Source organism: Equus caballus, chromosome 22, assembly GCF_041296265.1.
Source record: "Equus caballus isolate H_3958 breed thoroughbred chromosome 22, TB-T2T, whole genome shotgun sequence".
Lineage (NCBI taxonomy): Eukaryota > Metazoa > Chordata > Mammalia > Perissodactyla > Equidae > Equus > Equus caballus.
In genome coordinates this window covers 5461173-5488546 of record NC_091705.1, presented here as the reverse complement: position 1 = coordinate 5488546, position 27374 = coordinate 5461173, and the positions used below count along the sequence as shown (strand labels likewise).

Below are 27374 nucleotides of genomic sequence, written 5' to 3'. Positions count from 1 at the left end.
GGTAGCTGAGAGCAGCTGCCTACTTCCCCCAGGGAGGCAAACAGTGGGATGGCTCTCAAAGGTTACAATGGGTGGACACCGTTGACTCTGCTGCCATAAAACTAGAGGCAGGAGGGTCATTTAAATAGAAGGACTAAAGACCTGGCCTTGCCAGGGTGTCGAGTTCTAGGGAAGCAGATGCGCCCTGCTGAGCCTGAGGCTCCTGTGAGGGAAAGAGCAGAGTTATTGTCTTGATAGCCATGCCGGAACCTAGTCCCTGTCACAATCCTGTGGCCTCTCAGTCTGAGCGAGGAGCTTGGCAGGGCCCTGCCGCATGTCAGAGAGACCAAGCTCCAGGATAACTGAGGGGATGCTCAGAGTTCTGAGTGCTACCTGCAGAACCTTGGCAAGTTCCCCACCCTTCCTGAGACCCATGGCCTCCTCTATAAAATAGGCATATTACAGAATGCATCTGTTAATATATGCGTAGTATACAATATGGATAATGTAATGTTAGCTAAATAAATGTTGGTTATTACTATTAATTTAAATAAATGTTTACCTTTTGTAAATGGGGAAATTAAGTCAGACGTGTGACCACAAACTACCCTGAATGTCCTGAAAACCTGGGTGACTTAGGACACTCGTGCCTCCACTTCCTCTCACATGCCATATCCCACTTGGTAGAAAATCCAAATCTATCCAGAACCCAACCACATGTCACCACTGCACACCACCCCTGGGCCAAGCCATCATGATCTCTTCCCTGGATTATGGCTACAGCCCCTTACCTGGTCTGCCAGCCTCTATGTACCAAGCAGAGTCTTCATGGTATGGTGTCCCTCTAATGGCCTCCATCTCACAGTAAAAGCAAAGTCCTTAGAGCAGCCAGCGAGGCCCTTCCCAACCATGCCCCCACCATAATCATCTCAGACTGACCTCAGTCCCCCTCTGGCATTCCAGGTACACTCTGGAGCCCTCTTTGTGTCCTCTGCCTGGAATGTTCTCCCAAGATCCCTCCCTCACCTCCTTCAGCTCTTTGCTCAGATGATGCCTTCTTGGGAGGCAACCAGTCCCTTTGCTCTTCTCTATACTCACCGTACTCTAACATGCACTGCATCTTAATGATTCACCTTGTCTGCTGTCTGTCTCCCTGACTAGAATGGAAGCTCTGTGAGGCAGACACTGTGGTCTGTCTCGGTCAGACTCTGCCCTAGAACCCGTAACAATGGGCCTCCTTACCTACAGGCATCAGTATAATTCCTTGCATGGCTGGCTGGCTGGAGGAATGCTTCAGTGAGTGACTGGCTTTTTATCCCAGTTAAGAGCATCCAATTGAGGCCAGAGTGAGGGGAATCCTGACTGTGGTTCTTGTGAATTCTCCAAAGAGTGGTTCTTAATCCGGGTCTACGGACCCCAGAGGTCTCTTTTGGGTGATGATCAGAATTCAAGGGGTCCGTGAACTTGGATGACACAAACTACATCTTTTTTCACTATCTTCTAACTGAAATTAAGCCTTTCTTTCCATTATGAATATGAACAATGAACCATAGTGGCAATCCCTGTGGCTGTATCGCCAGCAGAAATCACAGATATTTTCACATCACATTATGTTGTTGCTGATGTCTCAAAATATCAGTTTTGCTCATCACTGCTTCAAAATTACAGAAGTTGTAACACCCACCACTACAGCTTAGTATTTAACGTATGAATAAAGATATTCATATATTACTACATCTGTGCTTGATTTAAAAAGTATTTTACCGTAAATGATTTACTTTGTAATCCTATGTGTTTTATTTTCTCATTTATAAACATACTGAGAAGGGCAGGAGGTCCACAGCACAAAGACGGTTCAGAGACCCCGGCAGTGGGACCGCCTTTAATGGTCCTGTCGAGTTCTAGCGTAAGCTCAAGGTCAAGCCTCAGAGGCAGTGATAAGGGTGACAGCCTCCAGGGACCACTAACAGTGTGGTTTGTGCTGCACACACGCTAACCATTGAATCCATCCAACCTCTCTATCACTGGCACTGCCTTCAGCCCATCTTATAGATGGGAAACAGCCACGGAGTGGTGGGCAATGCTGATGCCCAACTAGGAGCAGGATTCAAATCTAGGTTTCTAGCTCAAATGCCAAGACAGCATCAAGGAGGGGATGCCAATAAGACTCTCCAGTTTGAGCAAACCAAAATAGAATTCCAAGCTAGAAGACTAAAGGTTAAAAATATATATATAAATATATAATTTATAATTTCTATAAATTATATATATAAATATGAATTAAATATATATATAAATTATATACATAATTTAATATAAATATATAATATATGTACTTTTATATATATTTCTTTTTTCCAACAACTAAATTTATATATATTTACTTTGTCCTTGCAGAGTACTTATGCAAAATGGAGTCTGAAAAATAAATCCTTTAGGAAAAAAAGGCATGACATGGAGTCATTCTCCACGGGAAAAAACCCACTGTGTGAGAAAGAGGAAGGAAACTCCATTTATGAAGCCCCTGTCTGTGGCAGACCTTGCTGCAGTAACAGCTTTTCACGTACCATTGTGTTTACCATTCCTTTTCACAGATGTGGAAACTGAGGCTAAGAGACATGACCCAGCTTGGCTCAAGTCAGTCTCCCAATTTATAACTAAGTGGCCCAACTGCTATTTGATAATATACTGAGAAACACTGCCGACCTAACACTTGTCCTTCTAAGCAATCCTGGTAACTCTATTCACAGTTAGGTACCACTGGACAGACTAAATACCCAAGTGGAAACATTTTTCTCATTTCTATTTTCTAATGATAGATACTGACTGGGGGGGGGGGGGTGGCGGGGAGGATGGGATTAACCAACAGAAAAGCTACAGGCAACAGTTAAGCTCCCTCTGAATCAAAAGCCACATGCACAGCTTCAGAGCAATACAAAAAACAGGTAATTTAATTTCATAAAAGGATCTTTCTACAGTTTGTTTTTTCCATCCCAGCCTATTGAAATGTACACACCACAAGTACAAAGTACAAGGTACTGTTCAGCTGTAATTTTACTTCTGCACATATTTAATGTGCTGCTGGGGACGAAACATTTCATGGTTCCTGTGCTTAGCAAAGGAAATAAATCAATGTGTTAAGAGAGAGTGATTTTTTCCTTGCTGTTTGGGGGCAGTGCTCTTTACTTTTCTATTAACATGAACTTAATGAACCATTTCACACTCAAAACCCCTTAGAAAGGTCATAATGCCTATTTCTTAATTAAATTTTTTAAAAGTTAAATAATGTTGATTTTCTTTTATATCTCCACAAGAATCAGTGCTTTAAAAAAAATTACCGAGAATGAACAACAGCATAGAGTGAGGACTATTTCAGTTAGTTAACATAGATGCTTGTAGGGCTTTACAAAGGAAGATAAAGAGGAATGACCTGGCCCAGGATTTTATTAAGTATAATCAAAGAGCCAGAGAATTTGGGTTGCCATGGAATTCAGGCCCAAATAAAGTTTATCGTTTGGTGACGACTCGGCGTTATGTTTCCAAGCAGGCAGCACATTAAGCCCACGTGCTCTAAGAAACAGTGGTCACTCAGTATTTACGTTTTCTTAAATTTCTTTTACGTTTTTATGCTTAAACTTCACAGCCTGTACTAAAAGGGCCGAGGCTTCCTATGATGCGGAAATAGGTACTTGAGGCTCACTGCTGCTTCATTCTCAGGCCAGCCTGATTTTTTTTTTTGTCCTAATTGCAGCAGACAGCATCAGAGCTTTGTCAGCATTACCTGCTCTGAATAGAAGCACTTTCAGCCCCCTTGTCAAAGACCAGGGAAGAAAGCAGGCTCTCCGGTTGGCAGCAGTCTTGGATCCTCGCCCCCGGCCATACTGTGCAATCACGCTGTTTATTCCACTGTAACAATCAGACAGCCCGAGCAGAGCACCTGGTCCTCCCGGCCCGGGCCTTCCTTGGCAGCTGACGGGCAACCTCACTGCCAGGTGGTTGCGCTTCAATTACATTAGCTAGCCATTCTAGGGTTAACGAGGACCCACTTTCTTCAGAATGCCCTGGGAAAATCAGTTATTCATAAAGGACAGTATGCCTTTTGTTGATCACTGAATGATGTTGCTGAAAATCCATTAAATTAAATTCTCTTTATTGGACTGAATAATGCAATAGCGATAGCCTCAGCTAGAAGTTTGCACATTTATTTACTAAATTTCTGAATAATTTATACATAGATCCTGGCTCTTTTCTCATTTAGTGGCCAAATGCTTCTTCGGAATGGCATAGCGTAGCTTTGACTTCATTTTAACATGGGTTAACTTGCAAATAAAAAACAAACAAAAGCAGAATTTAACTGAGCAGCCAGAAAACAATGTCTCATTTTAACTCAGAATTCATGTTCCAATTTTCTTTTTGCAGGAGGACTTTCAAATATGTTGGCATGAGTTTACATAAGATTTTTTTTTTGGGTCTTTCATATGATCACTATTTTCATAATGGGAAATGACAGAGGAGGAAACAAGAGTAGGAAGTGTGAATGGCTGCTAATCTCTAAGTCAGGGAACTGTTGCTTAGGGGGAAGGTGGTCCTGAGGAGGTGAGTTTGGGTGGACCTGTGGACACACAGTAGTGGAATTAGATGGACAGCTGAGACGTGTCCCCCCACCCCACCAGAGAGTTGCTCTCTGCAGGCCTCAATGGGGCAAAGGAAGGTCACGGCAGGACAGCAGCAGAAAGGAGCCTCCCTTCCCTCCTCCTCCTTTGCTTTTCTCCCCCAAGTACTGAGAGGGGGTCACCGCAGGAGCCTCCATTTCTCCTCCCAGCAGAGGCTTTAGGCTTCCTATGGTTAGACAGCCAGGCCAGCAGCCTCAGACACATGGCTGCACAGTTTGAATGTGCTGGGAAAGCTTGAAGTGGAAGAAATGTAAGGAAAACAAAGGTACAGAGAGATCAGATAGCCATTTAAATAATGTTGGCATAGGGATTTAGCCTTCGCTGTTTGGGACATAATTTTAAAAGAGAATTTCTTTTTTAAATTCAGAGGTAGCATTAACAAAAATATCAACAAAGAGTTAGATTATCCTGAAACACATATTGTCAAAAGGACATAAGCCAAGCAAAGAAAAAATTTCTACTGGACTTCACTTTCATTTAAGGAAAAAAGCCCTGCTTTTTTTTCAGAGATGAAGAAGACCGTCTGAATAAATGTAGGGAGAAAGGTGAAAATTTTAGTTGATATGCAAATTCAAAGTACTATGTGAGAATATTTTTAGCAATTAGTGACACTGCAGTCGGGAAGCTGGAAGACATGAGCACAGTGGCTAAGGGTGTGAATTCCTTTCCACTTACTGACAGAGAGTTGGGCAAGTCACTCAACTTCTATTTGTGCCTTAGCTGCCTCTTTTGTAGAACAGGGCAAGGACCTCACTTCCCAGTTAGGATTAAATGCACACAAAACAGCACGTTGTACACATTCCAGGAGCTCACATAAGGATGACTAGCCAGCAGACATTTTGTGAGAATGTTCTCAACTTTCAGTTCGCTAAGGCATCTCCACTCTAGCCTCCATCATCTTTGCCTGATTCAAGTTGGGAGCACACACTCAGGCACACTCGGCCCTAGAACGTAACCACTTCATTGATTTCCTTTGCAGTAAAAACTCAAAAGCAAAAGCAAATTAGAACCCAGTGCCAGAACAAAGCAAGCACCAAAGAATAACTCTCTGTTATAGGGCTGATGAAATATCAAGAGCAGATTACAATCGGACATTCAGAAACAAATGTTTTAGTTTTGCTTCCTGATCATTTTCCATAAATGCTTTGGCTTCGCCTTGGCATTTATCTTTCCGAGGCAGACTGGTGTCTGGTCACAATGTACGGTTCTAGTAACATTATCTCTGAATTGTAAGATCCACCTTGAACAAGGCTCCAACACAAAAGTATTAGAATATGCCAATGACAAGCGGATGCTCTTCTGTGGCTCAGAAACAATGGCTGACACTTCTGTATGAATAGACAGAAAGCACATCAAAGGCGGCCTTTTATCGAGAAAAATTGTGTGATGCCCACTTTAATCTCTCTGAAAATCTATGCACAAACTGAACCCAATTTCATTTTTCACATAAATGCTAAGGCTTGCTACAAGGACGTTTTTTTCTCTACAGTTAAAAGACAAGGAGACAAAGACATGCTAGCATAGCCTTTGAACTTTTTAAAGCTATACCAATGGGCCGGGATACTTAACCACTGATACAGGGCATAGATCTGACAATAGCTGCATTTAAAGCATTCTGACTAAAACCAGCCATTATTACAGATTAAAGAAAGATATTAATATCTACATTTTCCTTAAAGCTGTACAGTTTTTATACTTTTAACCCTTTGATCAATTAACAAAAGTCTAAAAAGGTAAGATGGTAATATCACAAGGGTTTATACGATTACAGTGGCACAGGGATGTGATTTGAAGGGGATCATATTCATTTCTTGGATGAAGGATGCAGAATAAGCACCTTTTTGGGTAGAGATGGGGGAGATGGTTCTCCAACGAACAGATGCCTTGGGCCTGAGATATCCAGGCAGTGACTCTTCTGACACTGCATTATTTTGGGGATACCATGAAATGGTGCCTCAGATGCCTCCTGATTGCCACCTTTCTCTCCTTGTATTTTTGGGTCCCTCTCAAGCTTTAGGTGTCCCATAGCAGGTGCCCTAAGTGTGAGGCTAGAGCTGTTTGTCATTCAGTTTCCAGCCACCTCAACATTCCACCATCCCCAACTTCCTCCTGCCTGCCAGGATGCTTAGTCCAAGTCTTACCACGTGACATTCTTCTGAGACGGAGCCCAGGCTCTGCAGTTAGACTGCCCATGCTCCAAGCCTACCATCACCCCTCATCTGGCTGTGTACTCTTGAGAGAGTCAGGGCCTCTCTGGGCCTCAGTTTCCTCCTGGGTAATGGGGAAAACAGTGGTCCCACATAAAGTGCTTAGTATAGTGCCCAGCACAAGCTCAGCCCTAGATGGTTGTTAGCTACCATTCTCAGCTCTGGAAGAAACCACGGAGGTTCTTAATTCCATCTCCCACAAAGCACTAGCAATCTTTTCATCCTATTCCTTGGGGCTTCATGAATCCCTACTAAGGGGACTGCTTAATACCTTATGGCAGCAGCTCTCATTCCCGGCTGCACATTAGAACCATCTGGTGATTAATCAGCATTGATTAATCCCCACTCCAAACCAAGTTAACCAGAAGCTGTGGAGTGGGTCCTGGGCATCAGTCTATATTGCAATTCTCTATGTGATTCTAGAGTTGAGAACTATGGCTGAAAGCCCTGAGACACAAATATTTCCCCTAGAGTCCTCCCACTCTGCAGAGGGGCAGAGAATGGGAGGGCAGGACCTCCAGAGCCCTGGAAGCTGGGTCTAACAGACTTGCAAGCAACAAATGTGTGAGATTTCTTATCTTAAAAATAATGCAAATTCATGGCTCATGTTTACTAAAAAATGTTGCAAATGATTAACCACCAAGCACGGCTGATGATCTGCAAAGATACGTTATGCTCTCATGGGGCCTGCCTATGACCTGGCTCACTGCCTGGCTCCCGATTTAAGAAGCTCTAATTTAATGTTTGGCTATCTCAGGAGTGTCTGAGTTTTGAAAGGAGATTCATAAAGACAGAGAAGCCTATTACCCAAAGGGCTGAAGTCAGGATGGCGGAAGGGCAGATGACAGGACAAACATACTGGTGAGAGGTTGGCTCTGAGTATGAGGGCCACTGAGTGACATTCTCTTTGCTGCTAGAGTCGGAAGCTCAGGAAAGCCTTTAACCTAATCCTGGCTTTGGCTCAGCTCATGGCCTTGACTAGTCCACAGCACCTGGAAAAGGCTGCTCCTGCAAGATCTTGTTTTAAAAACAAACCGAGAGCAAAAACGACGAACTCCTCCCAGCCCGACAAGGCTATCTTCCCCATGGCCACCGGCAGGGCCGAGAAAGAGGAGCCTCTCCAAAGTGCCGCCCCTCACAGCGCCAGACGCCTCCATGACCTGACGGTCAAACCGCCTTTAAGATTCTCAGGTCAGCACGATTTTAATCACAAATAGATTTAATCAGTTTGTTTAATGCCTTTGCCATTCTTAGAACTAGCCTTAAAAGAAGGATACTCAGAAAGAAAAACTGGCAAAATCTAACAACTGCTATAAAAGACATGATAAGAAGATCTGAATTTGTAAGCACTTTCTGAAAAGCTGAAATCATGACATAGCCAAAATTAATGCATTCTATTAGCCCTGAACAAGGCACATCTGTTTTGAAAAAAAAAGTTTTTAAATGACTGAATTTACAAACATAGTCCATTTTCTTCTTAGAGCCAAAGTATCATTTCTCCTGTGCGGGGCCTTTCCCCACCTTTAACAGGAGTTGTGGTCAGTAAAATTTCACCTTCTTACTTAACTATATGTTCTTTACAGAAATCAAAACTGTGACCTCCTTGGAATATATGTTTCCAGTTAATAGGTGTGTATAGTTAAAAAACAGAAAAATTTGAGGTTTTTTCCCTCTCAATTTCTACATCTTGAGGGTTTTACTTCCCAAGTGAAAACCATTTAGAGAAATGAAGAAATATACTAAACTAATTATAAATTAAACACATACAGTGCAGGTTATAAGCTTTTTTGGGAAAGCACCACATCTTCTTACTGTGAGAGATGTAAATTTTCAAACCGGGTTTTGAAACTGATGTGAAGGAGGAGGAGGAGGAGGAGGGAGAGAGAAGGAGACGCAGCAGCCAGCGGAAACACATTACAGCACCCTGACTTCACAGGACTGCTGCCGGGACTAAACGAATTAATACAGTAAAGAAAGAAATTGTGTTGGCCAGCACTGCCCCTGGGTGACACAGAACAAAGCTGACCTGGGCAGCCACAGGTATGATGCAGGGGCCAAACATTCCATTGGGGCCAATGGTTTTCCACAAATGCTAAAGTGACTTACTGGATTGGACTAGGTCCTGCAGCATCAAGATGTGTCTGGGGCCACGATGGGGTGGGGACATTGACAACTTCTCTGCATCGACGAGTCACTGATCTGCTTTGGCTGGCTGTGCCTCAGTTCACACTCAGGAAGCCCTCAAAGGCCAAATCTTGCTCTGGAACTCTCTGGCTGCCATGGTTCTGCTAAGTTTTAGTTTCATGGCCTATTTGTCATGATTCAAAACCCACTTAAACTGGTCTCCCAGATGACTGGCAGGGATAGCATTTTAATCATCTGCTTGTAAATTTTCATACTTTTAATAAAAATTGCATATGAGGCAAAGATACTTCTTTTCGATTTACAATTTTTATTGCATTAATATAAAGGTAGTTCGACTCCCTTGGCTGGTAAATGAAAGAGGACTATTCACTGCCCCACACTAGAAGGTGGTTAACAGTTGGGGTCTGTGGCAGTCTTGAGAATTTGCTAAGCTGGCAGTCAATTCAAAAGTTTCCCAGGTACAGATGTATTTCATTTGTTAATTGATTTTTAAAATCCTTATTACTAAACAGGATTGGAGACACAGCACATAATAACAATAATAAAATAACACTGACTGGGCACAATGCCCAGGGAAACCAGCTACACAAACACAAAGGCTAAAGGAAAAGGATGGCCCCAAAGAGAAGAAAACAATTCAAGATGTAGCCACCTCAAGAGCCAGGGGTTCCCTGGAAGCAGCAGCCTTGCAGACGCAGCCCTCGCTCTGTTAGGCAGTGAAAGCCTCTGCAGAGCACCCCATGCACACGGATTTCTCTGCACAGCTAAGGGAGTTGATGTTCATACACAACATACATTTTTATAATGCAAAAAATTAGGCCGAAGTATCTGAAAATGCCTTTTTACTAGGTCAAAAATAGTCAAATATGAGCAATTTCATGTACTTCCACCCAATTTAAAGCAAGGTGGAACTCATCCTGTTACCTAATTTTTTGTGATCATGATGCTATTTTTCTGAGCACCTTTAAGGGTGATGGAGTGCGACAGTTCCAGATCGGGCCACATCAAAAGAGTCTCAGGATCATTGCCCCTTATCAATGATGTCTCCAAGGAGGGTACCACATCCCCAACTACGTTCTCCTCCACAAATGTTAGAGAAGGGAGAGCAAGAGGTGGTATCTTCTAAAAGTGCTACCCCCACTTACCCACATGTGACTGTCCCGTAGCATCATTCCAGCTGCCCTCCGCTCCGGTTATTCTTCTAACTCTTAATCCCTTTCGCTTTTACACTCACTGTACATGAGGTATTTCGTTTGTAAGAACTTTAACACTGATTTTCAAAATTTATTAACTTTAGAATGATTAAACGGGAACACAGATATAGTTACCCTTCCAATTTTGATGCGTGTAGGTAAAAATGTTTTTTGAAGCAATGAATATTCAGCCGTATTTTTTCCTCACCATTATAGAAATGAGTTAATACTGTGATGAAGAAAAATGAATATAATATGAATGTGGGATGCTGTCACGTTCCAGGATAGAAAGAAATTCTCTGACTTGAGAGCACTTGACAGGGTTGAGTGGAGTTTAATCTCAATACTAAATAGTCTTTAAGAAAAGGCACATGAACCATAGGTATGATTTTAAAAATCGGTATTAAACCCCTGGTCTTAGTTTGTAATAGATGTTTTAAATAAATGAGTGTGCCTAGTTTTACACCATTTGTCATATAATATCAAATTTATCAGGTTTTTGAATAGATGCTAACAAAACACCTCTAAATCCAGATGGAACTTTACAACACACTAAAAATAAAAGATACTGAAGTGTTAAAAATATTTTACTTGAGTCTTAACTATTTTCCCAGAAGAAACAGAAACTCAGTCGCTATTCTATTACTTTTAACAAAATCTATGCTACCAAGTTTCTTAGACAATTCCATAAAACAGAGATACTGGAAAACAGAAATAACATTTTGACTTTCATCTATAACTTTAATTTCAGAAGGGAAAAATCTCAAAATAACAGGCATATTTTTACTTTATTGAAAGGAAAGACAGCCTTTTTATGTGAAACATAGTCTACTCTCACCTAAGAGAAGAGAAAGAAATTATAACAATTTACTTACTTAAAAAGTAATCTCACTTTGGGTTTATGAATATATAATGAAAGAAAAAGTAAATTTGCTTTCAAAGTAAGACTTAACAGAAGTTTGGGTCGTCCATAATTAGCACCTACCATGGCGGGCTTTCTAGAATCTCAACATGGAAAACCTGGAATGCAAGTCCCATTCAACAACCTGAGAAGACGGAGAGCTTTTCACAGGCAAAGAACACATTATGAAGTTCATTAATTAAACAGTGCGGGTGGAGCAGATGGATGCTACCTACGCTCGAATGACGCTAAATTGGGACAGAGGTTTGCAGTCCTTAATGAGGCTCCATAAAATGAATGATTACATAGTGATCACAAGTAAACAAGCCTGCCAGAAGAGCTAGATTATCAGGGCAACAAGTCCTGCAACATGGTAACAAGAAGACTAACGTGAGTGGAAGTATCTAATACACAAAACGCCTTTGAGGTCATTCAATCCTAGACCATCCCAGGGGCTGAGGAAAGTGGTACGTGTCTACAAAGAGTTAAGCACAAAAAGACAGTTAGTGGAGCAATACTGTGAAACTGCCTGGCCATGGAAATCAATGGAACAGAAACCTTTTGTCACATATTAAATGCATTATGGAGAATGAGACACTCAAGTTTCCTTTTATCTTTATAGAAACACAGATGTAAAATGCCAGGCACTTGGGCTTTTTACACTAAAAGGCTTAAGCAGCATCTAGAAAATGTGCACATTAAGACTACTTTTTAATGATATTTTTCCCCATATCACTAATTAATTCTTTACTTTTTCACCTATGTCAAACCCTTAAATTTCTTTTTTCATCCTAATTAGCCTTTGCGGCACGTGGAATTGTGTATCAACTCAAAAGATATTTTTTGGAACAAAAAATAGAGAACAGAAACTTACTCTGATATTAAAAATTTGCTGTAAATATTTGTTGCCTGGAACATAAAATTTTGAAATTAGGAATATATTTCTTTGGAATGATATATTACGTTTTCCAGTTTAGATATAATATACTCTCTTTAACAGTAATTGAAAACTTCGGCACAAGGATACACAGAGGACACAGGCTAGCTATACATTATAGTGAAGCTGTAGAGGTCAGCAGTAGTTAACAGGGACCCCTTGCTTATGTCACTGAGGTCCCCAATAGGAAGCCACATGTCATGATGCCTGATCCTTACTTCCTTGGCTTCAATTTTTCTCTTTCTCAGTACACATGGCCCTTACTGTAAGTTCCTTCAAGTCTATTTTTGAAAGAGGTAGAATAAAATAGCTTCAACATATATGAATAAATGCCTTGATTGCAAGACCAGAAATATCACCATGATGGAACCATGTTCTCAACTATTTATCAAGGCAAAAGCACCAATCTGGTCCTTATTTTGAGCTAGACTCTGTTGTGAGATATGTCATTGAGAATATTTAAGCTTAATGTTTTCATTGCTTTTTAATTTGGAAGCTACATCTATTTAGGCATAAGGGATGTACATATGGTATCAAAATGGGAAAACTTTCCATTCTAATTTACAACAGTTATGTTTTCATCTTTATTCCATAAAATCAAGGCTTAAAGACTAAAATCCTCTTGGTAACAATAATGATAGAACAGACTAAAATTAACTGCTGCAGTTTCTCAAAGCTATATAATTTTGATGGTTTCCTGTTCTCAGGTGAAAAGTGCTGAACCAGTGAGAAACAGGAGGGGGGCCTCAGAGTCACGCTGGCCTGGGCTCCCATCCTAGCCCTGCCATGGCTGTGGGGTCTTGGTCAAGACCCCTGCTTCCTTGAGCTTCACTCTCTCCATATGGGGAGCTGGATTGACACAGCCCTATTCTGCAGGGCTGTCGCCAAGAGTGGGAGTGATGGACAAATGGTCCTCATCTTCTGGGTGCTTTTGATCAGCCTGTGCTTCTGCACATTATCCACCTCTGTCCCAAACTGCCCTTTGGATGCTGAGTTTGGTTGCTGGTCCATGATGAGAGAGCATTTTACGGGTCACATGCAGACACTAACTACTGACCAAGAATTCAGTCTCAGTAGTGTCCCCACCTCTATCCTTATGCAATTATTTGGAGATTCCACTGCATTCCACTCACATTTCATAAAAATGAGTGGAAATAGGACAAAAAGAAAGCACTGACATTAGTAACAACAAACATAGCTCTCAAACTCAAGGGAATGGCAGAAACTGGAAATTCGTTACTTGGTAACCTCAAGTAAAATGTTTTTAAAACTTCAGTATCTATTTAATTTCAATTTAACTGTCACGGTGAATTTTAAGTGTCTAATGAATTTTTAGGCTCACTGAATACATACCAGCTTATTTCCAATGGCAAAGGGCAAGAACATTAGAGAACATGCTAGAAAAATAGCATCAAACACTAGGATCTAGAAAGTGAGGCACATTTAGGAATTTTATATATTTTGTTTCATTTTCTGAAAACAGAATGCCCTTTATAAGAAGGTAGGTTCACATCTGAATTCCTATCTGTAGATAAATAAAAACTTTGGATTTGAAAATGGAACCAAAATGAACTATCAATATTGAGAATATGAGTCTCCAGTTCCCTCTTCCAAAGAAACCTTCAGTGGCGGCACAGACTAACCTATTAGAAAACCCGCATCATCCTCCTAGGGTGAAGTTCCTTTAAAAATTCATGCATTTGCCAAAGTCTGATTGCAAAAGCTCTCATGTGCCAGACTGACTAAAACACTTAGTGATTAGGTCCATAATTAAAAACTGTCTAATCATTTTATGTTGGCAATTCTTGACTCTAAAATGTTTAAATAAAATGTTCAATAAAGGATTATTTATAAAAGAAGCAATATTTTGATCACTAATTCAACGGGAGACCTGATTGCATAAATGCAAATAACAGTTGTATTTTAGTACATAAATACAGATTAAATTTAGACATCTATTAGCACAACTGATCCTATGTATTTAGTACACTAGGAGAGACGGTGCAATATCATATTCCAGAGAAGAATCAGCATTCTCTTATAACATTAAAATATTCTAATGCGAAGAGCTTGAAATGCTCCACACTTGAGTTGACACAGTATCAGGCAGTACTCTGTATGGAACTTTTAAAAGAAAAAGCTGACTTGTAAACAGTTTCTAGTGTTCTACTTTACAACAGTTCTAATTTACAACAGTTATATGCCTTGTGGCTGTTTTTTTAATAATAGCTTAAAAAAAAATCAGTCTACCCAAGTGTTGGACAATTCCATTGTGAGAAAGAAATAGAGTTAAAGCTTAAAAATTCCACATCTCTGGAGGGGAAAAAAAGGCCCAGAAATGTAAAATAACCTCACCCCAAAGCAAAGCAAGATATTTCATATGCTGTCCAAAAGTGTAACACATTTTATATAGTCATCCAGAAGCCACCTTTCTGGAGCCTTGCAACTAGACTTTTTAGCCCGAGGGGTTAAAAGTGTGGGTGTGGAAGTCAGCTTTTGTTTGAAAAATTAGCAATGCTATGAGTCATCATGCATTAGCAGCAGAAGAGTTTTGCATCTTGTACGAATCCAGACACCATATGCCATGCGAAGGCCTATTACTTTATTCGGTGCCACCGCTGACAGGCAGCCACGTGGGTATCCCCAGCGGAAGGGCTGTCTCCTCCCGGCGGTGGGGACAGGAACCCAGTGAGCTGAACACATCCGACATTGTAAGGAGCAGCAGGAACAGCTGGTAAGCTAGCGAGCAGAGGCCGAGTGAGGAGCGCGGATGCTAATGAGCCTGGCGACAATGCCGGCCTTCAGAGGGGCAACTGCAACGTCCACGCGTCCCCACAACAGCCTCAAGATTAGAGCCTGCTCCTTCATGCCTTCAGTCTCATTAAAACACAACACTGGTATTTGTGGCTTATCAAAATTGTTTGTAAGTCACAACTTATAAATCCACCGAACAGATCTAATCTGCTTTAAAAAGTTGCATTGAACGTATGTACAATTTCCACAGGCATCTTAGTACTGCGGGGAGTGGGGGGCAGTGGGGAGCAGGTGCTGCTGGCTCCAGGTCCTGGCTCACCACTAACATAACTGTGTGACCCCAGCCAAGTTATTTAACCTCTTTGGACCTCTGCACCCTCAACTATATTTTTCAGGTATAATAAAATACATAACAGATTGTACTATATAAGACATTGTACTGTGTTTGCATAATATACTAAAATAGGATAGTAACTGTACATTCCTCACAGCATTGCTGTAAAGATCAAAGTATTGAATACACGCGTGAAGCTCATAGTGTCTTGGACACAGCAAGTGGTGGTGAAGCTAACAAACTGCTGTCTCTCCAGGTGACCAGAGAGTAGAGCTCCATTACTCGTCCTGGAACCACAGCGACGGCAAGGTGCTCAGCCTCCCAGTTCTTCTCCCCAGGTAAGGCAGGAACACATCTCCTTATGAGTCAGGGGTCTACTACTTGGGGCTGGGAGAAGGTGACTAGCAGACACAATGAGCAGATGGTGGTGAAGAGGGAAGTGGGGATGGGGGCCCTGTGGACCCTGGGACCGACTACCTGTGATAGGTGGGTTTGGGCTGTCAGTGGCATCTGGAGTCCCCAGAACATTAAGTTCCTTCATGGTTCTAGGTTTACTGAAGGCTCTGCTCTGCTGAAAGGCGTTTGCTTTCTCTGAATGCTCCTTCCTTTGATCAAGTCCCCGTGACTCCTAGAAATCCTCTAAATGCCAAGTCAAAGGTCCCTCCCTGGGATGCTTTCCTTGAAGCTCTGGGCTGAACTCTTCATCATAGTCATTATGAAACTGTGTGGACCCCTCTTTCCTTTCTTTCTTTCTTTTTTTTTTGGTGAGGAAGAGTGGCCCTGAGTCAACATCTGTTGCCAATCCTCCTTTTTTTGCTTGAGGAAGATTGTTGCTGAGCTAACATCTGTGGCAATCTTCCTCTATTTTGTATGTGGGACGCTGCTGCAGTATGGCCTGACAAGCGGTGTATAGGTCTGCACCTGCGATCCGAACCAGCAAATCCTGGGCCGCCAAAGCGGAGCGTGTGAACTTAACCACTATGCCACTGGGCAGCCCCCTATCTCTTCCTTAATGTTTTCCATACTCAGCAAGGAGCCTCTTGAGGAACGATGCCGTGCCTTCCATTGGGCACCCTCAGCAACAGCACAGTTCCTGGCAGACAAGAAAGAGCCAATGGATATTTTGTTGAAAGAGCAAACTAACGGAAACATTGCTTTTGGACATGTCATTTTCAGAACTGGTGTCTGGGAGTGTGAATGGGATTATCGGAATGTTGATCACTTCTTTGCCAAGATTCTTTTATAGCTCTAAGTAAAAGACACTTTATTGAAAGATCATCTCCAGCAGCAAATGCACTTTCCACCTCTATCTCCTCGGGTTGGGTGTGTGTAAACACAACGAGAGAAGTGGTACTTGAGAGGAAATCTTCTCTCCTCCAAGTTTTCCTGCAAGGTAAGCTCAACTCGGAGAGTCTCCAAAGGTGACATCTGTACTTTCCGAAAAACAGAAAGCATGCAGTTGCCTGTGGAACGGAGATCAGTGAGACGATCTGCCACAGTGCAACAGGCTATAAAGATTAGATACCAGGAGACTTAAATTTAAAGAAGTGCAATGATAAACATCCTAAGGAACTTCCCGTAAAACACAGCATGGAAATCATTGATGAATTTAAGCATGTTTTAATTCAGAAAACTGCGTTCACAGAGGAAGCCTTAGCTCTCTCCACGCAGCAGCTGCTGGTGCTCTCGGGGCGGCGGGCGCTGCACTCAGTTCTATTGCCACTGGCTGTCTGCTCCTCAGAGGGGAGGCTTACACAGCGGTCAGTTCTGACCCTTGTTTAAATGTGTCTCCCATGTATTTGCTTTTTTATATCCAGCCCTTAATTTCCTGTTCTATTCAGAATTCCACAGACAAAATCAGGATAACTAGGTATGGAAACGAAGATTGGAAGGCCAGGTAGAGAACTGGAGGGGGCTTTTCCTGACTCCCACCCTGCTTACAGAGGATGCATAGGGGCAGTTCAAGAGCTGATCCCGAGGCAGCGGCTCCTGAGACAAGGGTGGTCCTGGAAGAGCCAGGTCTTCATCCCTGAGTCTCTCACTTGGTCACAGCCATTCAAAGACGGGAGTGACATATAATGTTCATGATCTTCTAATGATCTTTTGTGGGAAAGTAGTTGCTAGAATAAAAATGCTCTTCAGACACTGAGATTTCCAAGATGAAAAAAGAAAAACTTGTTTATGTTTGAAAAATACCCAGAATAGAAATAATTATAGCACAAGGCTCAAGTCTAGACAAAACTGCCAGGATGCAGTTATGATCAGGAGCAGCACAAAATAGGGAGAGGTGGTTGAATCTGGGAAGGGAGCAAAATATGTGTCTGAAATTCACCCCCCACCCCCCCCCCCCCCCCGCAGTCCATTTCCCTGAATCAAGTTTCAGAGGAATGGTGATCCATGGAAGAGGGTATAAAAAGCACATAGTCCAAATGGAATGTGCCCCTAGGAAGGTTGCTATGAATCTGAACCACAAAAGCTGCTGCCTCCGCGGTCCCGTGTAATGTCACCTAAGCGCTCCGCCTCGCATGACTTGCTGCAGGCTGCTGCAGATTAGAGCTATCGATCGCTCCCTACAGAAGGGTCTCGCTGTGCGAAAGGAAGGTAAGCAGTGGAGACAGACAGCTCAAGTATTGATTTGCTCCGGCGGGGGGCTGCGCTTCCAAATGAGGGTCAGCACTCCTTCACACCCCCTAGGAGAGTTACTGTGATGTGCATCCAGGCACAGACGGAAGGGGGAGCGGGGCCAAACGTGGGAGTCTTGAGGCCACCTCTCGTCACATTAGCTGGTTGCACTATCTCTAGCAGAAGCCAAGGATGCATGCGAAATCTTGGACTTTTCAAAAGAAACAAACAAAAAAAACCCCCAAAAAACATTGCAACAGAAGCCTGGGATGAGCATTCATGCATTCCTGCAAGGCAGCCTGCCCACTGCCACAGAGAAATGCCAGAGGCCATGTCAAAAAACTGTCAAAGTAATGTGCATGCATCTTTAAGAACTCCCTCTACTGTCTGAGAGGCTCCTTAAAGCCCAAAGTCAGCTCTTTTATAAAAGACAAAAACCTTTTCCCCTACTAAAAGTTGACCCCTCCCTCACTTAAAGATGAACATTTTAAAAATTGGCCCAAATGGACATTCTCAAGGAAATCTCAATGATATGATCTACACAGCTTTCAAAAGATTTTCATGGAGACAAACTTCCACAGGCACAAAAACATAAACTCATCTGAAAAGTCAAATACAATTATGAGGTACATCACAATTTGTGATTCTCGAAGGCAGTATAAAACTAAAAAAAGGATTAAGGAGAGCAGACTAAAGTGAAAACCAAGGAAATCAAGCTAAGAACCAAATGCACCCTTTGAATGTGTGTTTCTGTGGACATGGAAGCAGTGTTAGCTCAACTTTTTTGCTTTTATGATTAACTTCTCTGGATTAAGAAGTCATTATTTAAAATCAGTTATCTCTTTATGGTATCCCTTATAAGTCATTTCCTCCTATGCATGCATAAAGACATCTAGCAGTGTCTTTTAAGTACCATTAAATACATGGTACTAGAGTCTACTTTCTCCTAATTAAAAATTCCTTAAAATGTTTGCATCTCAGACTTTAATGCAACTAACACCTACTGAGTTCTTATTACATGGGATGTGGGAGACTGAAAGATGATTAAGGCATGGTCTTTGCCTTCACAGAGCTTGCTATTCAGGGGAGAGGGAGGCACATCAGAATGAGCCCTGACCCAGTGTGGTTGCACCACACTGTCTGTGGAAGAAGGCAGAGATGTCCCTGGGCGCCTCCCCTCCCTGCACAGGCAGGCTGCTGCTCCCCTCTACAGGTTGATTCTCCTCCCTTGAATCTAGGCTGGCCTTGGGACCTGCCTTGGCCAAGAGTTCTGGGACTTCCAAGGTTAGACTGTGAAAAACCTCGTGCCTTCCACTTGGGTCCCTTGGAGCCCTGAGCAGCCAAGTAAGAAGTCCAACTGCTATATTTACTTTGCTGTGAGAAGACCCAAGCTCACCAAGTGGAGAGGGAGCCGGAGAGTGAGAGATATCCCCAATTGTTCCAGATCCTCCCTCTAGCAGCTCTCCTTCAGAACCTCTGCAAAAGTCTTTAGACTTTATCCTGCAGGTCTCCAAGGTGAGAGGAAATGCTAGGACTGCCATTAATATTTATTTTTTAATCCAAATTTAAGAAGGAAATTAAACTTTACTGAGATTTACAACATGGCCTGACACTGACACCCTCCTTGCTCGGTCATTTATCAGACTGTCCTGGGTTGGGCTCAGTCTTGAGGGTGAGACCGTGTGTGTGTGTGTGTGTGTGTGTGTGTGTGTGTGTGTACATGCGCGCACGTGCGCATGCATGTGCTGACGGCAGCTCCCTCATTCACCACATTGTGATGTATCATGGTTTTCATGACCCTCCATATTGAAGTTTTGAATTTTACTATAATAGTATCATCTTTCCAATATGTTGTATTGAGGCAGGTCATGACTATAAAATCTTTCATAGCACATAAAGGTTTGTTCTTTATCTCATAGGAAAGTTCGTAAAAGCTCTTGAACATAAAGATGAATTACTCCTCTTTCTTTTTTACAGGAGACCAAATGTTCTAAATTTGGTGACCTCTTCTGTGATGACAAGGGGCTGAATTTATTCATTCATTCAGTAAGCAGTTATGGAACCAATGTTTGCTCTGCGGCAGGTGCCAGGGCTGCACCCAGGGTTGTATCCACCTGGAAAATACAGCATGGGCAGCATCCTGGCCAGCGTCCAACTGGTGCCCCTGTGGTACCTGATGTTAAATATTTCAACTATTACCCTTGGAGGCATCAGTAAACAAAACAGAGAAAAATCTCTGCACTCATGAAGGGGGCACAGCATGAATAAAGTAAGTGAATTATATAGTAAATTAGAGGGTGACAAGGGCTGTGGAGAAACAAAGAGTGCAGGTGTGCCACAGGAGGTAGTGGGAGGTGTGTGTGTCCATGTGTGTGCAGGTGGGTGAGCTATTCCCCAGGGAGGTTGGGGAGAGCCTGGGAGGAGGTGAGAGAATGAGCCAGGTGGACAGCTGGGGGATAGCATTTTAGGCAGAGGGCACTGAGCATTCGGGCCTCCCCTGTAGGACTCTGGCCTTGGCTCTGAGTTGGCTGGGGGGGGGGGGGGTGTGGGAGGGGGCGGGGAGGGCCTGGAGACTGCAAGCAGGGCAGAGATGTGGTCCGACTCATGTTTCAGTGGGCTGGTTCTGGCTACAGGGCTGAGTACAGACTGGAGGTAGAGGTGGGGTGGAAGCAGGAGATAAAGTCAGGAGACTATGGTCAGCAGTACACCCTTAGCTGTTTTCTTAGGAAAATGATACCTTCTATTCTCTCGAGGTAGAAGTGACGTTTTGACATTGAATGAGAGAATAACCGCTACTTGAAAGAAACGTGCCATGGAGAGAACACCTTGAATAGAAATGTTAGGAAATGCCTGCTTCAGCATGGTAATTTATTGTGGAAGATGGTGCATGTTTTCAGAAAGCTCACAGATCTGTACCACAAAAAAACTCACAAACAGAATTCTATAAGCTGTTTCTAACCTTCCAATTGGAGACTTTACTATCTGTTTTCAATGTGTTTCTTAAAAAATATAACAGTGCAATAACCGGTACGACATCAGGGAAGACGGGACATTTCCAGCCAAACGTCAGTGAGAGCCTTCCTAGAACTGGTGGCTGGGAATGAAACCTGAGCATGAGCGCTGTGACTGAGCAGGCCAAGACGGTGACCCCTTGCTCCTGCGGCTCTATGCATCTCTGCAAGCTTTTGTTTTCAGCTAGGAAACCAAGTATCACAACAAACTGGGTTTAGACTCCTTAGAATCACTGAATCACAGAATATTAAATCAAGTTTATAAAAATGATGTAGCACATTTAATCCCAGTGTAGTCACTAAAATACCATTAAGACCATAGTAAAAGCAAAACAGTTTTATACTATTAAATATAAAATACTTCAAATTATTGTTTATTTCACCTTTATCACATTCTTTCAAATTCTCATTACTGAGTACACTTTATAATTTCCTAATATATTAGTATAGTAGAACCTGTATATACTTTACATAAATCAATATATATGTTTGAACGGCATGCTTAAAAGTTGTTTTTTTGGCCTTTGATGGGGTATGTAATAAGAAAAAGACCAGACAATGGAGGTGGGAAGCGTGTTCAAGGCGGGAGTCCCTACCCCCCGAAGTGAGGAGGTAACGGCAGACCTCTCCTCTGCGATGGAAGGAGGAGCAGCTCTGCGCACCGACAACACTGCTCAGGAACTTCACTCACTGAAAAAAACGCCTCAGCATCTGGCAATAGGCTGCGGGCATTTGTGTCATCAACTGTAATTAGATTATGGCTACCCTTTGGTAAAACAAATAAAATCGTTGTGAAATTTCTAGCCTATTGAGTTGTAGATAACATACACTACACGTGATCAGAGACACACAAAAATACGTGAATGATTTAATGATGCAACTAGAAATACTCTTTTCCCTAGAGTTTCCATGACCTTCTGATTCTCTTTTTTGGATCTTGTGTTTCAACGACTCAACAGATGCCCATCGGCACTAACTGCACATGTCTCCTCAAGCCCGGGTCACATTCTCCTTTATGTCACAGTTACAATCCCCCTATAGGGTAGGAAGCCTCAAGCCTCTTGAGAGCAAGGCCACTTTACTTTGCATCCTCCAGTGCTTGCCAGGGCCTCCCTCCCACCCCCGATGTTGGCTGAAGGAGGAACATGGAAGTCCAACTGCCCTGAGTTACCATGGTGTGTGTGGCAGAGTCTGGGACCTGACTCATTCTCCTGTGCTGGGGGTGTGGTGCAGCTGCTTCAGGTTATAGAGAACATGCAGGGTGCCAGGCCCTCCTCTACACTTTATGAGCATCCATCAGTTTGTTCATGCACCATTCTCAATCTATTCTTAGGGAGAGCATGCTCCTATGAGGTCTTGCCCTGGGCTCTAGGTGTTAGAGATACAGCAGTAAACTAAACAAATTCCTACTCTCATGCAGTCTACATACTAGAGGGAGAAAGAGACATTAAATAAATGATAAGTGCTAAGGAGAACACGGGTGAGACTGCCCAGAGTGCTTGCTATTTTAGAAAGCTTTCTGATGAGTGACTTCTGAGCAGAGACCAAAGGGAAGGGAAGGGGTAAGCTATCTAGATATTGGCACGGGGTGGAGGAGGCAAGGGGGAGGAGGGGATTCCTAGCACAATGTGCAGTTCCTGAGGCTGGAATACATTTGTGAGTCCTTATAAGGATTATGGATTTTTCTTTCTTTCTTTTTCTTTCTTTCTTTCTTTCTTTCTTTCTTTTCGGTGAAGAAGAGTGGTCCTAAGCTAACATCTGTTGCCAATCTTCCTCTTTTTGCTTGAGGAAGATTGTCGCTGAGCTAACATCTGTGCCAATCTTCCTCTATTTTGTATGTGGGACGCTGCCACAGTATGGCTTGATAAGTGGTGCTGGGTCCACACCTGGGATACAAACCCATGAACCCCAGGTCGCTGAAGCAGAGTGTGCGAACTTAACCACTACACCACTGGGCTGGTCCAGATTCTGGACTTTTCGGTGGGTGAGAATGGGAAGTAATGGGAGGGTTTTGAGCTACGACATGCTGATTTCCATTTTAGAAGGATTGGCTGCCAAGAGTTTTCTAGGGAGAGAAGAGACTAGGGAGAGGCTGCCACTCTAGCCCAGGGAGCAAGGAGGGCGCCCAGACCAGGGTGGGGAAATGGGGCAGTAAGAAGCAGCTGGATTTGGGTTAGGTTTCATGGAGTAATTAAGTTTATACATATTCATTCCATAAATCCTTCAATAATCTGTGAGGGATTATTTTCCTCATTTTACTGATAAGGAAACTGATAGAGGTAAAGACACTTGTTAAAAGCCAAAGAGCTAGTTATTATTTAAAGGTAAATTGAAACCCAGGGTCTCTCTGAGGCCAGCTATCACACGTTGCTTGCTAATTTTAGCACTACAACAAAAAGATCCACCTTACAATTGACCTGACACTTGTAGGAAAACTGCTGCTTAGGAGGGAAGAGGATGTCTCTGAGCGCCTTTCAGTGAGAATCGAGACTGGACCAGGAGGGTCCCCTGTCAGGGTATCAATGATACCGCCCAATGCGAGATCTAGAAAAAGGTTTCAATTGCTTTCATACGTCTTCTCAGAAAAAAAAGTTTCCTACCCTACTGAGTTATCACCAGTGGAACTTAACCACTGGTCTACACAACAAACCTAGCACAACTGGGGGCCCCAGTACCTGTCTTTCAGCAGCCACTCGAGCAGCTCTGCAGCTCCAGAAGCACAGCTGATCTGCTACCTTACTTAATCTTTATGGTCTAAAGGTGATAACTGGGCAAATGAATCCAGAGGAAGGGAATGATTAAAGAGGGTGGAAATCTATCTCAGATGGAGACAGTAAACTAAAAGGAAAGCACAACCCATCCTGATCGGATCTGAGCTAAAACCAATACTGAGAGAAGTCGGAAATTCTACAAAACAGGGAGTAGTGTACGTGAAGTGTTTAATGCACAAATATACCGGCACTTGTTTGAGGAAATTATAGCTCATAAATACAGAAGTAATCTATTGTCTTCATTCAGATAATTTAAATGCTGTTTTCTGACGTAGACTTCTGATGTGCATATATGTTGTTATATGCAGAGAATGTTTATCCTGTCAGAAAGGAATAAATTCTGTTTTCCCAAATTAATGAGTAGACAGTATTTCTGACCTTCTAAAGAGGCTCTCCTTTATTTAAAGGGGTTAAAATCCTATGAAAATACTCCTTAAACTTAAAACTAATTTACATTTCTTCCTCATATTCATATTAAAATTGGTTTCTTGGGTGTGTAAATTTAACTAAGTTGAATTCATTTAATTTTAAATATGTGAAGAAAACACACATCCTACTTATTTTCTCCCAGCCACACTGAACTCTCATCAGGAGAATATAAAGTGATGACAATTTTCATCTCCTGGGACAAAGTTATGGTTCTCGGATGGTAAAGGCAGAGAACACAATGGTAAGTAGCAGCAGTTCTTTCCCTCAACTCTACGCCTTCTTTAAATTCCACTAAGGATGGCAGTTTGGATGGATACCCCAAAATCTATTCTGTCCATCTGTTTTATTATTCTTAGAACAACTGTCAAAAGTTGCCCAGGGATCAAGTTGCAAACATACTAATTTGCCTTTGAAAAGTAGGCCCTGAGGGAATTCTGGAACTCTGCTTATAAATTCAGAATCCCATCAGCTAGCGAGCCTGTGTACCCTTTGTGGAGGTATGAGCCTGCTCTTCCAGGCACACATCTGCCTCAAAGCCGGGATGCGCTGGTATACTTACATCCCACTTCATAGGCAAATGAAGAGAGAACCAAAGGGACTTGGCATCTTAAGGGCTGGTTTGTTCCATGAGGAGCAGACCCCAAGTTTCTAGGAGGCAGCCCCTTCATTGATCATTGATGGATTAAGAACCAAAACTTTGTGCTGCAGAGTTTAAATGAGTGGACACGGCAGAGGGACACATATTCTGTACCTTTTACATCCTAGGACCAAATTAAGAAGATTGAAGACTGAAATGAAGCATTAGAAGAAATAAGCTGAAGAAAGATAAATATCATAAGCTACTAAGTATTGTATTGTTTCACTTTTGTGATTCTAATGAAAGTGACAAGAAGAGCATTTGGACATATATAATTCTAGATGTGGGTCTGTAATTAATAATGAGCAATATCCAGGGAGGTATCTGTTTAAAATATTATGGGATTTTGGAAACACGCCACTCCTATTGGAAACTAAAGCAGCTGCCTATTCTCACGTTGGCTATGTTAAAGGCATGTGCAAAATACAATATAAACATTCAAGTGACTCCCTAGTCGCTTGCACCCTGGACACCTGATTGTGGGGGGTTGGGAGGGGAGAGGCGGGGTAGGCATTAGAACTGATCCTCAGAGCGTCCATCTTCCCCCGACCCGGGCCCCATGGTCTCCATCAAGTACCAGGGCATAAAGTCAAATGCTTTCAAGGCACAGAACCCCAGCAATACATCTGAAGCACAACATCAAAGTACTCATTTCAGAGTTTGGTAAAATTCCACAGTAGTAAACTATAAAGAACACCCTTTCAAGGCTAACATGATGGCATTTGGGTTGTACTCACCCACAGATTACCAAAAAAGTATTCTGCTTTGATTAAAAAATCTACTTGAGCGTGTTGCAAATTACTCTAGCGCTGAAACCTGCTGGGAGCTCGCTGCGTACACTAAGGCAGACGGGCACAGAAGGGATCACCATTTGGACTTGCCTGCTTTGTCCTTCTTTGGCTTTGCACAATCTCTTATTATAATAAGGCATGTATTATCCTTTTCGGAGATTTGAATAACAGAAAGTCTCACTTTCAAATATATTGCTTATAATCCCAGAGTCTACTAAACATTCAGCGGATGCTGTTTATGGCATTATGTTCCTTTCGAAATGGGAGCGATAATTAGTAAACTGAAATTTGATTAATGTTGGATTAAGAGGTTCTGATGTCTCGCTGCAATGTGTCATTTCAGTCTGTGGGCACTGGAAGAGACTGTCCTTAGGAAACTTGTTCCTTCCCCTTTTCAGAATGGGAAGATGAATTTAAAACCCTGATTTTTTAAAAAGAGAATGCTGTTTGTGTTCAACAGTTTGCAATGAAGGATCCGTTTTTTCTCACTCTTGTTTGTTTTCTTACTTTGAAGCTGGAGCCAATGAATTAACTATTTGAGAGAGAACTAAATAAACTAGAAATAAAAGTCTTCCTCCAAAAATGCCAACACTGAGCCCTCGTGGTTCTAACACAGTAATTTGGCGTGGGTCAACGGTTCAGACAGTTTCAGCTTTCAGTAGGCTCATGTGCAGAACATTGAGAATATTAAGACCTTTTCTAAAAACAAAGGGTTTGTCTGGTATAAATATAAAAGTGTGTGAAAATGACCACAAGATAATATGTGAAGGAAAAACGTAAAATTAATACTACTTTGTGCTTTTTAAAGTTAAGGTTCGGGACACCTCTTTAAGTTTTGTTAGGATTATAAAAAGGCCTGTAATGGCCAGAATTTTTTCCACGCTCCACAGTCAGAGGATTCTATGTTTCTTCCTCGCCTGTGTTTTTAATTCTTAATCTTGTTTGCCTACTGCTGAAGAGTGTGGGAGAATCAGGAATAATGGCTCCCTTTGAAGCTGCGTCATTCCCAAAGTAACCAACTGAATGCTAAAGAAATATTGTCATTTATGGAATGACCTTTTGCTCTTTGAATATTCAGACATTAATAAATGTTAAAATGCCTGGAAATCCTAGCAGCACTATGAAAAAAGGTAAGGAGGGTCAGCAAATACCGTCTTGCATGCTTTTGACATGATGACCACTTCCACTTTTCTAACAGCTTTTTAATAGCAAAATGTATTTGGGAACAAGAGTGGAATGTGTGTCATCATGACCAAATGATTACGGTGCAAACCCAAGATTCTTCTGGTGCCCAGCAGGCTTCTGGTCCCTATGGAAACGAAACCTCAGACATTGTCCTCCACTCAGCTGGAGGACGGAGCAACGAAGGCTTTTGTGCTTGGTGAGATTTCTTCCACAACCTTCCCGCACCAGACCCTAGTGCTTCCTCTGGACTCTTTTCTAATTGAGATGCAAATTAATCTCTCTGGCTGATTACACTTCCCTTAAAGCTACTGACAAATGCAGCTGTAACCAGAGTTTGCAGACTTTCCAACAAGTGACTTCAGCTGTCAGTATTTGCATGCGCAGCCCAGGCCCAGCCTGCTCCAGGTCTCAGACATGCGGAGAGCTTCCCTTAGGCATTGCAGGCGTTTTATTTACGTGTATAAAATTTACATACAATTAAGAATTTAAAAAAACACCCTACTTCTACGTCCCTAGGATTTAGAAATAGACTCTGACACTAACATTATTTAAGGCCTTTCCAGACACTTCTTTCTTATCCCGGACCGGAGGGTCAGCCCCCTCCAGGGGGACCATGGCTTTAAGGCAACATTATCTTTCCTTCTCACTTCTTTCTAGTCTGTAAGCTTTCTGATTTTAACACTGTTTAATTCCATATCTCTCTCAAAAACTAACTAAATAAATGTATCACTTTAAGAAAATGGGATTACTGAATAGCCTTCATTTACGTTTCAAGGCTCTCAATAAGAGTCCATTAATTTCAAAA

At 42.3% G+C, this 27374-nt stretch overlaps 1 protein-coding gene and 1 long non-coding RNA gene across 16 annotated transcripts in view; one reads left to right on the top strand and one right to left on the bottom strand.

Moving 5' to 3' along the window:
- The window catches only part of RALGAPA2 (Ral GTPase activating protein catalytic subunit alpha 2), a 323293-nt gene that overhangs the window by 43352 nt on the left and 252567 nt on the right, over positions 1 to 27374 (bottom strand). The gene's annotated exons all lie outside the window — the stretch shown is intronic.
- LOC138920048 (uncharacterized) lies at positions 14567 to 21558 on the top strand. 2 transcript variants are annotated; one of them, XR_011430673.1, is made up of 6 exons: positions 14726 to 15020; positions 15380 to 15461; positions 15673 to 16516; positions 18984 to 19260; positions 19723 to 20014; positions 20503 to 21558. It is a non-coding gene; the product is annotated as an uncharacterized lncRNA (long non-coding RNA). The 2 variants fall into 2 exon arrangements; XR_011430674.1 differs by lacking the exon at positions 18984 to 19260 and having other exon boundaries at positions 14567 to 14769; positions 20503 to 21557.